Raw genomic sequence first — 13,548 nt, 5'->3', positions numbered from 1 at the left:
TGCTGATTCTTCTACTGATGGGCTTTTCATAATCCACCATCTAGATAATTTCTTCTTTATTGATCTTTGAGAAATTTTACTTAATTCTTAGACTGAGTTATATGTTTCATATATTTTATTTCCTCTAACACAGATATTATAACACTAGTTTATCACACATTAGTTCATCACACATTGTTATAACACTTTGGTTTATTTTTCTCCTTGTTCTAAATATTTGCATCGATTACTTTTTCAAAAAAAATATGGACTTATTTCTTGAGCAGTTTTAAGTTTACAGAAAAACTTAATGAAGCTATAGAATTCCCATATGCCCTTCAAGTTTCCCTTTCTCCAATTTTCCATATTAACAGTTCTGCATTAGTGTGGTACATATGTAATAATTGATGAGCCAAAATTGATATGTTATTATTAAAGTCCATAGGTTGCATTAGCGTTCACTCTTTTTTTTTTTTTTTTTGACTGGTAAGGGGATCACAACCCTCTGCTTGGTGTCGTCTGCATTATGCTCAGCCAGTGAGCGTGCCGGCCATCCCTATATAGGATCCGAACCCGCGGCCTCGGTGCTAACAGCACCGCACTCACCCGAGTGAGCCACAGGGTCGGCCCTAGGGTTCACTCTTTATGTTGTACATTCTACAGGTTTTGATAAATACATGAGATATCATGTACTCCCCACTACAGTATCACCCAAGATAGTTTCACTGCCCTAAAAATCCCCTGTATTTCACCTATTCATTCCTTCCTTTTTCCCTTCCCCCAAATCCTTCTGGGAACAAGTGATTTATTTATTTATTTATTTATTTATTTATTTATTTATTTATTTATTTATTATTTATATTTATTTATTTTTTTATTTTATTTTTATTGTCTCTATAGTTTTGCCTATTTCATTATATCATATAGTTGAAATCATGTAGTATGTAGCCTTTTAGGGTTGGCTTCTTTTCTTTAGCAATATCCATTTTAAGTTTTCTACATGTCTTCTTGTGGCTTGTTAGATTTTTGCTTTTTATCACTGAATGATATTCTGTTGTAAGGATATACCACAGTTTATTCATTCTATTATTGAAAGACATCTTGTTTGCTTCTAAGTTCTGGCAATTATGAATACAGCTGCTGTAAGTATTTAAGTCCAGGACTTTATGTGGGCATAAGTTTCTCTACCCATTTGGATATATACCACCTAGATAATGGATGTGTTAAAATTTTGTTTTCTTTTCAAAAAATCTTTCAAGCTGTCTTTCAATGTAGCTGTACCATGTTGCATTCCCACTAGCATTGAATGCTAGTTCCTGTTGCTTCACATACTTGTCAACACTTGCTGTTGCCAGTGCTTTCAATAGTAGCCATTTTAATAAGTACAAAATACTATCTCAATGTTTTAATTGCAATTGGATTTAGATCTTTTCATATGCTTATTTGCCATGTGTGTGTGTATATGTGTATGTATATATGTATGTATTCTTTGGTGAGGTTCAGATTTTGCTCATTTTTAAATTAGATTCTTTTCTTATTGTTGAGCTTTAAGAGTTCTTCATATATTTTTTTTTATAAAAGAGATACTTTATTTCCTACTCAAAGAGAACGTTCTTTTCAGATTTTATTTTTTTTTATTTTTATTTTTATTTTGTCAATATACAATGTAGTTAGTTATTGTGTCCCATCACCGAAACCTCCCTCCCTCCTCCCTCGCCCCCCTCCCACCCAGATGTGTCCCCTCAATTTTCTTGTTGTAAGAACTTCAAAAAAAAAAAGTTATGGTTGTTAAAACTTCCTCTCCCCCCCACCCGGTATTTTTTTGTTGTTGTCGTTGATGATGTTTGTTTGTTTTTGTGCGTGTGTGTGTGAGAGTGTGTGTGTGTGTGTGTGTGTGTATGTATGTGTGTGAATTGATTCATTCACCTTTAGCTCCCTCCAATAAGTGAAAACATGTGGTATTTCTTTTTCACTGCCTGACTCGTTTCACTTAATATTATTCTTTCAAGGTCCATCCATGTTGTTGCAAATGGCAGTATTTCATTCGTTTTTATAGCTGAGTAGTATTCCATTGTGTAGATATACCACATTTTCCATATCCACTCATCCGATGATGGACATTTGGGCTGATTCCAGCTCTTGGCTATTGTGAAGAGTGCTGCAATGAACATTGGGAAACAAGTATACCTTCGACTTGATGATTTCCATTCCTTTGGATATATTCCCAGCAGTGAGATAGCTGGGTCATATGGTAGATCTATCTGCAACTATTTTGAAACGAGTCAGGCAGTGAAAAAGAAATACCACGTGTTTTCACTTATTTTTTTGCATATCTGAAATAATTTCTAATACTTTTTAATAATTTAAATAATATGACATGCACTTCATAGACCTACTATAACAGCCTAATGGTGAGGGGTTGGTAACACACTGTTTTTCAGGAATGTTCTGCCCGGCATGTCAGATCTCCCTATAACTCAAAGAAAATGGCTTTGTAGTTTTCTTTCTTGGTTATATCTTTATCTGGTTTTGGTATCAGGATGATGTTTGCTTCGTAGAATGTGTTTGGAAGCTTTGCTTCTGTTTCAATCTTTTGGAATAGTTTGTATAGAATCGGTGTCATTTCTTCTTTGAATGTTTGGTAAAATTCTGCTGTGAATCCATCTGGTCCCGGGCTTTTCTTTTTTGGGAGCTTTTTGATAACATCTTCAATCTCCTTTATTGTTATTGGCCTATTCAGGTTTTCTATATCTTTTTGGTTTAATTTTGGAAGCTTGTGTGAGTCCAGGAATTTATCCATTTCCTCCAGGTTTTCGAACTTGTTGGTGTATAGCTGTTTATAGTAGTCTTGGATGATTCCTTGTATTTCATTTGGGTCAGTTGTAATATCACCTTTTTCATTTCTAATTTTTGTTATTTGAATCTTCTCTCTTCTTTTTTTTGTTAGCCATGCAAGTGGTTTGTCGATTTTGTTTATCTTTTCAAAAAACCAACTTTTTGATTTGTTGATCTTTTGTATTGTTTTTTGGGTTTCAATTTCGTTAAGTTCTGCTCTGATCTTGATGATTTCTTTCCTTCTGCTAACTTTAGGTTTGGATTGTTCTTGTTTTTCTAGTTCTTTAAGGCGCTTTATTAGATTGTTCACTTGCCAGCTTTCCATTTTTTTGAGGTAGGCGTTTAATGCAATAAATTTCCCCCTTAGTACTGCCTTTGCTGTATCCCACAAGTTTTGGTATGATGTATCATTATTTTCATTGGTTTCAATAATTTTTTTTATTTCCTGCTTGATTTCTTCTTGGACTCATGTATTGTTAAGTAGAATGTTGTTTAATTTCCATGTGTTTGTATACTTTTCAGGGTTTTGTTTATTATTGATTTCTAGTTTTAATCCATTGTGGTCTGAGAAAATACATGGGATAATTCCAATTTTTTTGAATTTGTTGAGACTTGATTTGTGTCCTAATATGTGATCTATCCTGGAGAATGATCCATGTGCTGATGAGAAGAATGACTATTCTGAGGTTGTTGGATGGAATGTTCTGTAGATATCTGCCAAGTCCAATTGGTCTAGAGTATTGTTAAGATCTTGTGTTTCTCTGCTAATTCTTTGCCTAGTTGATCTGTCCAATATTGACAGTGGGGTGTTCAGGTCCCCTGCTATTATGGTATTAGTGTCTACAGTTAAATTTAACTAGACATTCCCATGCATGGGATCATGCAGTAAGTACTCTTGTGTCTGGCTTCCTTAACGAAAAATATTGTTTTGTTATTTATTCATGTTGTTACATGTTCACATACTTTGTAATTTTCATCAGTGCGTAGTTCTCAAGTGTATGGATATTTCACAGTTCACACATTCTCTTCTTAATGAACTTTTGAGTTGGCTACAGATCTTAGCTGCTGTGAATAGACAACTGTGAAATTTTTGCCTGTATCTTTCTGTAGACATAGTTTGTTATTTTTCTTAGGTAAATAATTAAGAGTGGAATTTCTTGGTGATGTGTTAGGTATATTTAACTAGTATAAAAAAATTGTGAAATTTGTTTTCCAAAATGGTCTATACCATTTTATACTCACACCAGCAAATGTATGAGACTTCAAGCTAATCTTCACCAACACTTGGAATTACCATTCATTTTAATTTTAGCTATTCTAGTAAATGTGAATTGTTCTTTTGTGGCTTAATTTGCAATTCACATATGACTAATAATGCTGAGTACCTTTTTATGTTTTAATTGGCCATTATTATGTCTTCTGTTAAGTTTCTAATAAGATGTATAGCCTATTTTTAAATTAAGGATGTGTCTTTATATTACTGAGTTGTAGTAAGCCTTTATATACTCTAGATACAATTTCTTTGTCAGATTTATATATTATGAACATTATCTCCAGGTCTATAGACTGCCTTTATATTTTCATAATAATGCCTTCTAAAAACCAAGGAGTTTTAATCTTGATAAGGTACAGTATCTGAAGTTTTGCTTTAATGATTACTACTCCTTATGTCTTGTTTAAGAAACCTTTGCCCCCCAAATAATGAAGGTATTCTACTTTGTTTTTTCATAGAATTTTCATAGTTTTAGTTTTTATGTTTATGTTTGTGATCTCTTTCAATTTAATATTTGTGTATGGTATGAAGCCTTAGGTTTATTTTTTAAAAAAATAAAGACATACAGATCTTATATAACCGTTTGCTGAAAAAAAGACTATCCTCTCTTTATAGCATTATTTTGGCATTATTCTAATTTCTATTTAATGACAGCTGTAGGTATTACTACTATTGTTCTGATTATGCCCTTTTATTCCTGATTGCTTTTGTTTTTATGAGTTTACTATGATATTCCTAGATGTGAATTTCATTTTACTTACACTACTTTGGCTTTATTATGCTCTTGAATTATGTTTTCTGCCTGTTTCTTTTTTAGGAAGATTTTAAACATCATTTATTCAAATATTGCTTCTTCTCTATTCTTTCTCACTTATTTTTCTAGGTTGACAATTATATATACATTGGGAAGACATCCCCTGCTTCTCTTATACTGTTTCCTAAATTTTTTAACCTTTTTTCCCTTTGTCACTTAGTACATATTTTAGTACTTATCAGTTTAATAATTCTCACTTCAGCTGTGTTTAATCTGCTATTTTGCACATCTATGAAGTTCTTAAGTTCAGTTGTCTTCTTTAATTCTATAGTTTTGTCTGTTTATTATAAATTTAAAATTTATGTTCAAATTCCTTACATTTTTCTTATTTTCGTAAACATGTTAGATGTTATTCAATTTATACTGTATTATAAAAAACCTCAAAATATAGAAAAATTGCAAGTTTATTGCACTGAAAATTCTTATACACTTCACATAAGTCCATAAATTGTTTACATTTTGCCGCATTTGTTTTGTTGCACTGTGTGCTTGTACTTGTGCCAGTTTATTATTATTACTATATTTATTACTTAATATTTTGCTGAACTTTCTGAGAATGGGTTGTGTGTATGATTCTCTACCCCTATAGTGGGTTGAATAGTAGTAGCTCACCAAAATATATGTTCACCTAGAACCTCAGAATTATGACTTTATTTGAAATACAGGGCTTTTCAGATACAATTAAGATAAGGATCTTTAAATAAGATTTTACCTGAGAAGCATGGGCCCTAAATCCAATGAAGGATGTGCTTATGAAACACAGAATAGGAGAAAACACAAAAGACACAAGAAAGGAAGCCATGTGAAAATGGAGGGACAAAATGGAGTTAGGCTGCAATAATCAGATGGACACCAGGAGCTGCCAGAAGCTGATAGGAGCAAGAAATAATTCTCCCACAGAACCTTCAGAAGAAGCATGACCCTGCTGACACTTTGATTTCAAGCTTCTTGCCTCCAGAATTGTGAGAGAATACATTTTTGTTGCTTTAAGCCACCACATTTGTAATAATTTGTTACAGCAGCCCTAGTAAACTAATAGAACCCCTAAATATTTCACCATGTATGTCCTCATAACAAGGTTATTATTTTATATGTGTACAGTACAATGATAAAATCAGATAATTTATCATTGCTATGGTACTATTATCTAATATACAATCCCTATCTAATTTCACCATTTGCCTCAAAAAAATGTGGTTTGTAGAATTTATTTTTCTTCAATACAGGATCCAATCCAGAATCACACACTGCATTTACATGTCTTTAGGTTACATGAACCTAAAATAGTATATCCATTTTAATTTTTCAAAACATTGATGTTTTTTAACAATACAGGCCAATTGTTTTATGGAATATCCCTCTATGTTTGATCGTATTCTCATTTCTAGTGTCAGGTTATGTGTTAGAAGAAATACTAGATGAATGATGCTGTAATTTCTTACTGCATCACATCAAGAGGCACAGGATTTTAGGCTATCTTATTGGTGGTGTTAACTTGGATGGTTTGGTTAAGGTGGTACCCTCCATATTTTTTTACTACAAAGTCACCCCCTTTTAATCAATAAGTAATCTGTTCAGAGATACTTAAGAACTATGTAAATATCTTGATAATAACAAATTTCTCCCAGTTGTGTTATCATCTGTTGACAATTCTTGCCTTGATCAAGTATTACCAGGAAGGTAGCAAAATGGCAATTTTCTAGTTATCATTTCCTGTACATATATTAGTTTTCTAAAGTAAACAAATGCTTTCTCTCCTCTTATATTTTCTTTCTTTGGATGCAGGACTTGTAGTCACTAGAGATTATTTTGGAGCTTTAAGATTTTGTGTCAGCCCTGCTGGCTTTCAGACTTGTTTGGAGTCTGTTTCTCCTTTCTTCTGGACTACTCCTCCCTTTTGGAATGGGAATGTGTACCCAATGTTGGTTCTGCCATTGTATGTTGGAAGTAGATGAACTTATTTATGATTTTTACAGGTTCATAGCTGTAAGGAGTTTTGCCTTTGGTCTCAGATGAGACTTTGGACTTTAGACTTTTAATCTGGTTCTGGAACAAGCCAAGACTCTGGGGACTGTGGGGATGGAATGATTGTGTTTTGAGTGTGAGAGTGTCATAAGTTTTGGGGGACCAGGGGTAGAATGATAGAGTTTGGATATGTTGTCCTCACAAAGCTCATATCAAAATCTGATCCCCAATGTGGCAGTGTTGGGAGCTGGTTGGGTCATGGGTGTAGATCCCTTATTAATAGATTAACACTCTTCCTGGGGTCATAGTGAGTTCTCACTCTATTAGTTCCTGTGAGACTTATTTATTTAAAGGACTCCATCACCTCCTCTCTCTCTCTCTCTCTCTCTCTCTCTCTCTCTCTCTCTTTCTCTCTCTCTCTCTCTCTGTTCCTCTCACCATGTGATCCTGCACCCACCAGCTGCTGCTTTCCACTATGAGTAGAAGCATCCTGAGGCCTGCACTAAATGCAGCTATCCCAGAATTGTGAGCCAAATAAATCTCTTTTCTTCATAACTTAACCAGTCTCATGTATTCTGTTATAGCAACACAGAAAATGGACTAATACAGAAAATTGGTACCAAGAACTGGGGCATTGCTACACAGATACATGAAGATGTGGAAGTGGCTTTGGAACTGAGTGTTGGGGAAAGGTTGGAAGAGTTTGGGGGACTCAGAAGATGATAAAAAGATGAGAGGAAGTTTGAAACTTCTTAGAAATTGGTTAAGTGGTTTTCACCAGACTGCTGATAGAAATGTGGACAGTAAGGCCGTGCTAGTGAGGTTTCAGAAAAAAGAAACTTATTGAGAATTGGACAAAATATTACCTGTCCTACACAATAGCAAGGAACTTGGCTGCATTGTGTCCATTCCCTAAGACTTTGTGGAAGGTGGGACTTAAGAATAATGAACCACTGGTCTATGTGTGTGTTTTTACGCCAGTACATGTTTTGGTTACTATTGCTTTGTAGTATAGTTTAAAATCAGGTAGTGTTATGCCTCCAGCTTTATTTTTTTGCTCAGGATTGCTTTGGCTATTCGTGGTCTTTTGTTATTCCATAGGAAAGATAGGAATGTTTATTCCATTTCCAGGCAAAATGTTATTGGAATTTTGATGGCAATTGCATTGATTCTGTAGATCACTTTGGGTAGTATGGACATTTTGACAATGTTAATTCTTCCGATCCAAGAGCATGGGATATCATTCTATCTTCTTGTGTCCTTTTTAATATCTCTCAACAGTGATTTGTAGATCTCATCATAGGGATTTGTCACATCCTTGGTTAAATTTATTCCTAGGTATTTTATTGGGGGGACTATTGTAAATGGGCTAGCTTTTTTATTTCATTTTTTGCCAGTTCATTGTTAGAATTTAGAAATGCTGTTGATTTTTGCATGTCGATTTTGTATCCTGCAACTTTGCTAAAATCACTTATTAACTCTAAGAGTTTCTTTGTAGAGTCTTTAGGCTGTTCTCTGTATAGGGTCATGTCACCTGCAGACAGGGGCAGTTCGACCTCATCTTTTCCAATCTGGATGCCCTTTATTTCCTTCACTTCCCTGATTGCTCAGACTAGTACTTCCAACACTTTTTTGAATAGGAGTGGCGAGAATGGGCAACCTTGTCTTGTTCCTGTTCTTAAGGGAAAGGCTTTCAATTTTTCTACATTCAGGATGATATTGCAAGTGAGTTTGTCACATATGGCTTTAATTGTGTTGAGATACTTTCCTTCTATATCCAATTTATAGAGAGTCTTTATCATGAATGAATGTTAAATATTGTCAAATGCTTTTTCAGTGTCTATAGAGATGATCATATGGTTTTTGTTTTTGATTTTATTGATGTGATGTATCACATTTATTGATTTGCATATGTTGAACCAACCTTGCGCCCCTCAGATGAATCCCACTTGATCATGGTCTATAATTGTGTGAATATGTTGCTATATTATACTAGCTAGTACTTTATTGAGGATTTTTGCATTTATATTCATCAATGATATTGGCCTGTAGTTTTATTTTTTTGTTGTATGTTTGTCTGGTTTTGGTATCAGGGTGATGTTTGCCTCATAGAATGAGTTTGGGAAAATGGCCTCTCTTTCAGTTTTTTGGAATAGTTTGTAGAGAATTGGTATTAATTCTTCTTTCAAGGTTTGGTAGAATTCTGTAGTGAAGCCACCTGGTCCTGGGCTTTTCTTTGTAGGGATACTGCTGATAACAGCTTCAATCTCTTTGATTGTTATTGGTCTGTTCAGTTTTTCTATGTCTTCTTGGCTCATTTTTGGTAGTGTTTTTGTGCCCCCAATTTTTCCATTTCCTTCAGATTTTCCAATTTGTTGGCCTACAGTTACTTATAGTTGATAATCCAGAAATCAACCTATGCACCTATAGCCATCTGATCTTTGACAAATGCTCCAAATCCACAGACTGGAGAAGAGACTACCTCTTCAGTAAATGGTGCTGGGAAAATAGGACATTCATATGTAAGAGAATAAAACTAGACTTGTACCTCTTACCATATACCCAAGTCAACTCAAAATGGATTAAAGAATTAAATATATGTCCTGAAACAATAAATTCCTTAAAAAAAACATAGGGGAAACACTCCAGGAAGTAGGATTGGGTGCAGACTTTATGATTATTACCATAAAAGCACAGTCAACTGAGGGAAAAATAAACAAATGGGATTATATCAGACTTAAAAGCTTCTGCACAGCAAAAGAAACAAGAGAGCAAAAAGACATCCAAGAGAGTGGGAGGAAATATTTTCAAAATATACATCTAACAAAGGACTAACATCCAGAATGTATGAGGACCTCAAACAACTTAACAGCAAAAAAAAACAAGTAACTCAATTAATAAATGAGCAAAGGAGCTGAATAGGCATTTCTCAAAGGAAGATATATGTATGGCCAAAAGACACATGATAAAAATGCTCAGCATCATTCAGCATTTGGTAAATGCAAATCAAAACCACTTTGAGACACCATCTCACTCCAGTTAGGATGGCTAATATCCAAAAGACTGAGAATGACAAATGCTGACAAGGATGCAGAGAAAAAGGAACCCTCCTACACTATTGGTGGGACCACAAAATGGTGCAGCCTCTATGGTTAATAGTATGGAGGTTCCTCAAATAACTACAGATAGATCTACCATATGACCCAGCTATTCCACTGCTGGGAATATACCCAGAGGAATAAAAGTCATCATGTTGAAGGGATACCTGTACTCCCATTTACATTGCAGATCTATTTATAATAGCCAAAAGTTGGAACCAGCTTAAATGCCTATCATGGGATGAGTGCATAAGGAAATTGTGGTATATCGACACAATGGAATACTACTCTGCTATTAAAAATACCCAAAATACTACCATTCCCAGCAACGTGGATGGACTTAGAGAAAATTATATTAAGTGAAATAAGCCAGGCACAGAAAAAGAAATGCCACATGTTCTCACTTACTTGTGGAAGCTTATAAAATACATAAGTAAATAAACAAAGGGATGAGGGGTGGGGAACGAAGACACAACAATCACAACAATTCTTTGATTTTGTTGTGGCATGTGAACAGACATGATGTTGATGGGGGAGGGGGGAGAGGGAGGGAGGAAAAGGAGGAACTGATAAAGTGACATGAAAATCAACTATATTGTATATTGATAAACTGAAATAAAAATAAGAAGAGTATGAACCAGAATATTTGGTGGAAGAAATTTCTATGCAGCCAAGCATTCAGACAGCTGCATGGCTACTTGTAACATAACTCAGTTATGGTGGTAAGGCATGACATAAAGACAGAATTTATAATAAAAAGGGAAGCAGAGTGCAAAGATTTGGAAAATTGCAGCATGGTTATGTGGTAGAGAATGAAAGAGCATTTTTCAGGAGAAGAATCCAAAGATGCAGTGCAGGGGCTGGTTGCTGAAGACATTATCATGGCTATGAGGCAGCCAGGTACTAATAGCCAAGACAATGGGAGGAGGATTCTAAGGAATTTGACAGGTCTCTGTGGGTGCTCCTCCCATCATTAACCCAAAGGCCTAAGAGGACCTAATTTTTCTAGAGAATAGACCCAGAGGTGCCACTGTGGTGCCCCTCCACAGGGGAAACTGCTCCCTGCATCTGGCCACTTCAGATGGAATAGTCTTGAAGTCTTTTTTTAAAAAAATGTATAAATGCATGTTTTTCTCATTAACATGTAGACCACTTTTCTGTGAATTTGTAATCATAGAAAAAATGGTAGACATTTTTATTCCATTAATTTAACAATACTCTACAGTAAGAATGACTGAAAATAACCAATGATGGCAGGAAATAAAAGTTTAGGTTTAAAAGTTGCCTTTAATCTATGTGCAAGGCTGAACTGGCTAAAAATAATCAAACCATAAACATGTTATGGACAGAAAAAAATTAAAAATTTACACTAGATTACTGTCCTTGAAGAAGCTTAGTAAAATAAAGATAATGAATTAGTGCCAGAAATTCACCATTAAACGATTAAGGCATTTTAAAAATGTAAACCTGAAAAATCCGAAAAGTTATTTTAGTACTCTAAAGAAGCACTGAGAAGTACTACAAAATATTTACTTCTCTTGAATAGACAGTCCAAATCACTTCTGAATCAATCAGAAGATTGATCAGATCAGTACGACTTGACAAAACAGTTTTAATGCTTTATACTATTAATATATTTCTACAAAAAGTTTTAAATTTTCTGTCAATTCTTTAATGTCTAAGAGAATATATAGTCAAAAGAATTCCACAGCAATTATTTTGCAAAAAAGGGAAACATTTTTGTAGGCAGTTCATCCTATTTGTTTTTACACAACTGATTTTCTTTTGTGTTTACCTACAGTGAGATATACCTGTGCATTATCACTTAATTAGATAACCTTAGGGTAGACTTGAGTTCCTTAAATTTCATCCTTCCATACTTTTTTATATTTGAGGAACTGATTTCTGCCTTTTGCCACTTAAGGAAAATCTACCCAGAATGGCTTTTGATTCAATTGCTACTTCACATTTATTTACTCCTTCAGAATTCAAAACCCGTTTGTAAGACTCAATCTAGTAAAAAACCATGAGTCTTACTCTATAAAATCTTCAAAGCAGTGAAGAATGTCATGAGCAAATAATGTTTTTACCACCAGTTTAAAGCCTAAGTGAAGGCCACACTAGAGGAACCTAACGTATGGATTCCTTGACTTGGTAGAAGCAGCACTAACAAAGTCTACAGAAAGAACTTCAGTTCTCTCACTAGTAATGTGATTGACCTTATAAAAGTTGCTAGCTTCAGGCCTGTTTGCCACCTAAGAAAGTAATATGGTTGGACTTAACGTGATTCCTAAGATTTTTTAAATTTTTAAATTTTTTATTCTATGAATAACTTATTCTTCCATTTCCTTCTGAACTACATTTCAAGGTGACTTATTTTTGAATGCTTTCATTCAAGTGTGGTGGATGTGACTTAGATGGTACCTCTAAATTTTATGTTCACTTAGTAAGTACTTATTGCCCAAAAACTTTTACTGTAAGATTTTTAATGTTCCCAACCTAACAACTGAGAAAAAGTCACTAATGTCTTCACACTTTTCTCATTTTGAAAAAGGGCAGCCCTGTGAGCAATGAATCAGATCCTGTCTGATGTTGTGGTCGTATTCATTCCAGCTCTAACTGTTCAGAAACTTTCTGTAATCCACCTTTGAGATTTTTGCAGCTCTTCATGACATACTTCACATTATAAATAACAGGAAAAAATAACTGAAGGATCTGAAAGGAGTCAAGATCTACTTCAGGTAAGTTAGAGTTAGTCAGGATTTTGATTACTTAACCAAAGTCATAACCACTATGAAATGATAACCATTTGACCCCTTCACAAAGGACCACTCCTGAAGTCATTAGAAGTTATGCAAAGTACTGGGTTTCAATTCCTTCACCCTCATGCTTTTTTAAATGAATACCAGATGTTAGTAGCTCTATAGAATCCTGGGCATACTTGTCCTCCGTCAAATTCAATTTAAAATTAAACTGCCATGTTGAAGTATTTGGAGGGTATTCCCTTTGCTCATTCATAAATGTCAGTCCTAGCTGAATTATCTCTAACAAGTCTACATTACACCACAGTAGTTGGTACTGATACTCAGCATTGCTTCTGATTTCTACAATGGGTCTTGAAACCACACCTGGAAACTCGGTGTCCATAGCAATGTAATTATATTTTTGGATAACTTGATGAATTTTCTTCATCTCTTCATCTAGATTGCAAGTCCAAACTTCAAAAATTCTTTGACTATGATCATAGTGAAGGCACAAAGGAGTCTAGATGCCAAGCATTAAAATGTTATACTTGATTGAAGAACTGTTTCATAAAATACTTTATCCTTTATGTACTTTGTCACTGAGCTCACGCTCCTCCTCCACCTCCTCATCATAGAGATAGCATGCAGTGGCAGTAGTGGTGGCAGTAGTGGCGGTGGCAGCGAGTGCCCCACAGACACCTCTCGCCCAGTTATGGGGAAAGAGAAGCCAGAGCTGCGCATCACTTCTTCCCAGCCTTGCAGTCTTGCTTCAAGGAGTCCCAAGACTGGTTTGTGCCTCAGCTCTGGAGAGCACAAGCCAGAAACCTTTTCAGCTTCCCC

At 34.8% G+C, this 13,548-nt stretch overlaps 1 pseudogene; it reads right to left on the bottom strand.

Annotated features, from left to right (window-relative positions):
• Nucleotides 1-12,493: 12,493 nt before the first annotated feature.
• LOC103582801 lies at nt 12,494-13,201 on the bottom strand (annotated as a pseudogene).
• Nucleotides 13,202-13,548: the final 347 nt, after the last annotated feature.

This window comes from Galeopterus variegatus, unplaced genomic scaffold (assembly GCF_000696425.1).
Source record: "Galeopterus variegatus unplaced genomic scaffold, G_variegatus-3.0.2 Scaffold184, whole genome shotgun sequence".
NCBI classification, from domain to species: domain Eukaryota; kingdom Metazoa; phylum Chordata; class Mammalia; order Dermoptera; family Cynocephalidae; genus Galeopterus; species Galeopterus variegatus.
This window is presented reverse-complemented; position numbering and strand designations above follow the sequence as displayed.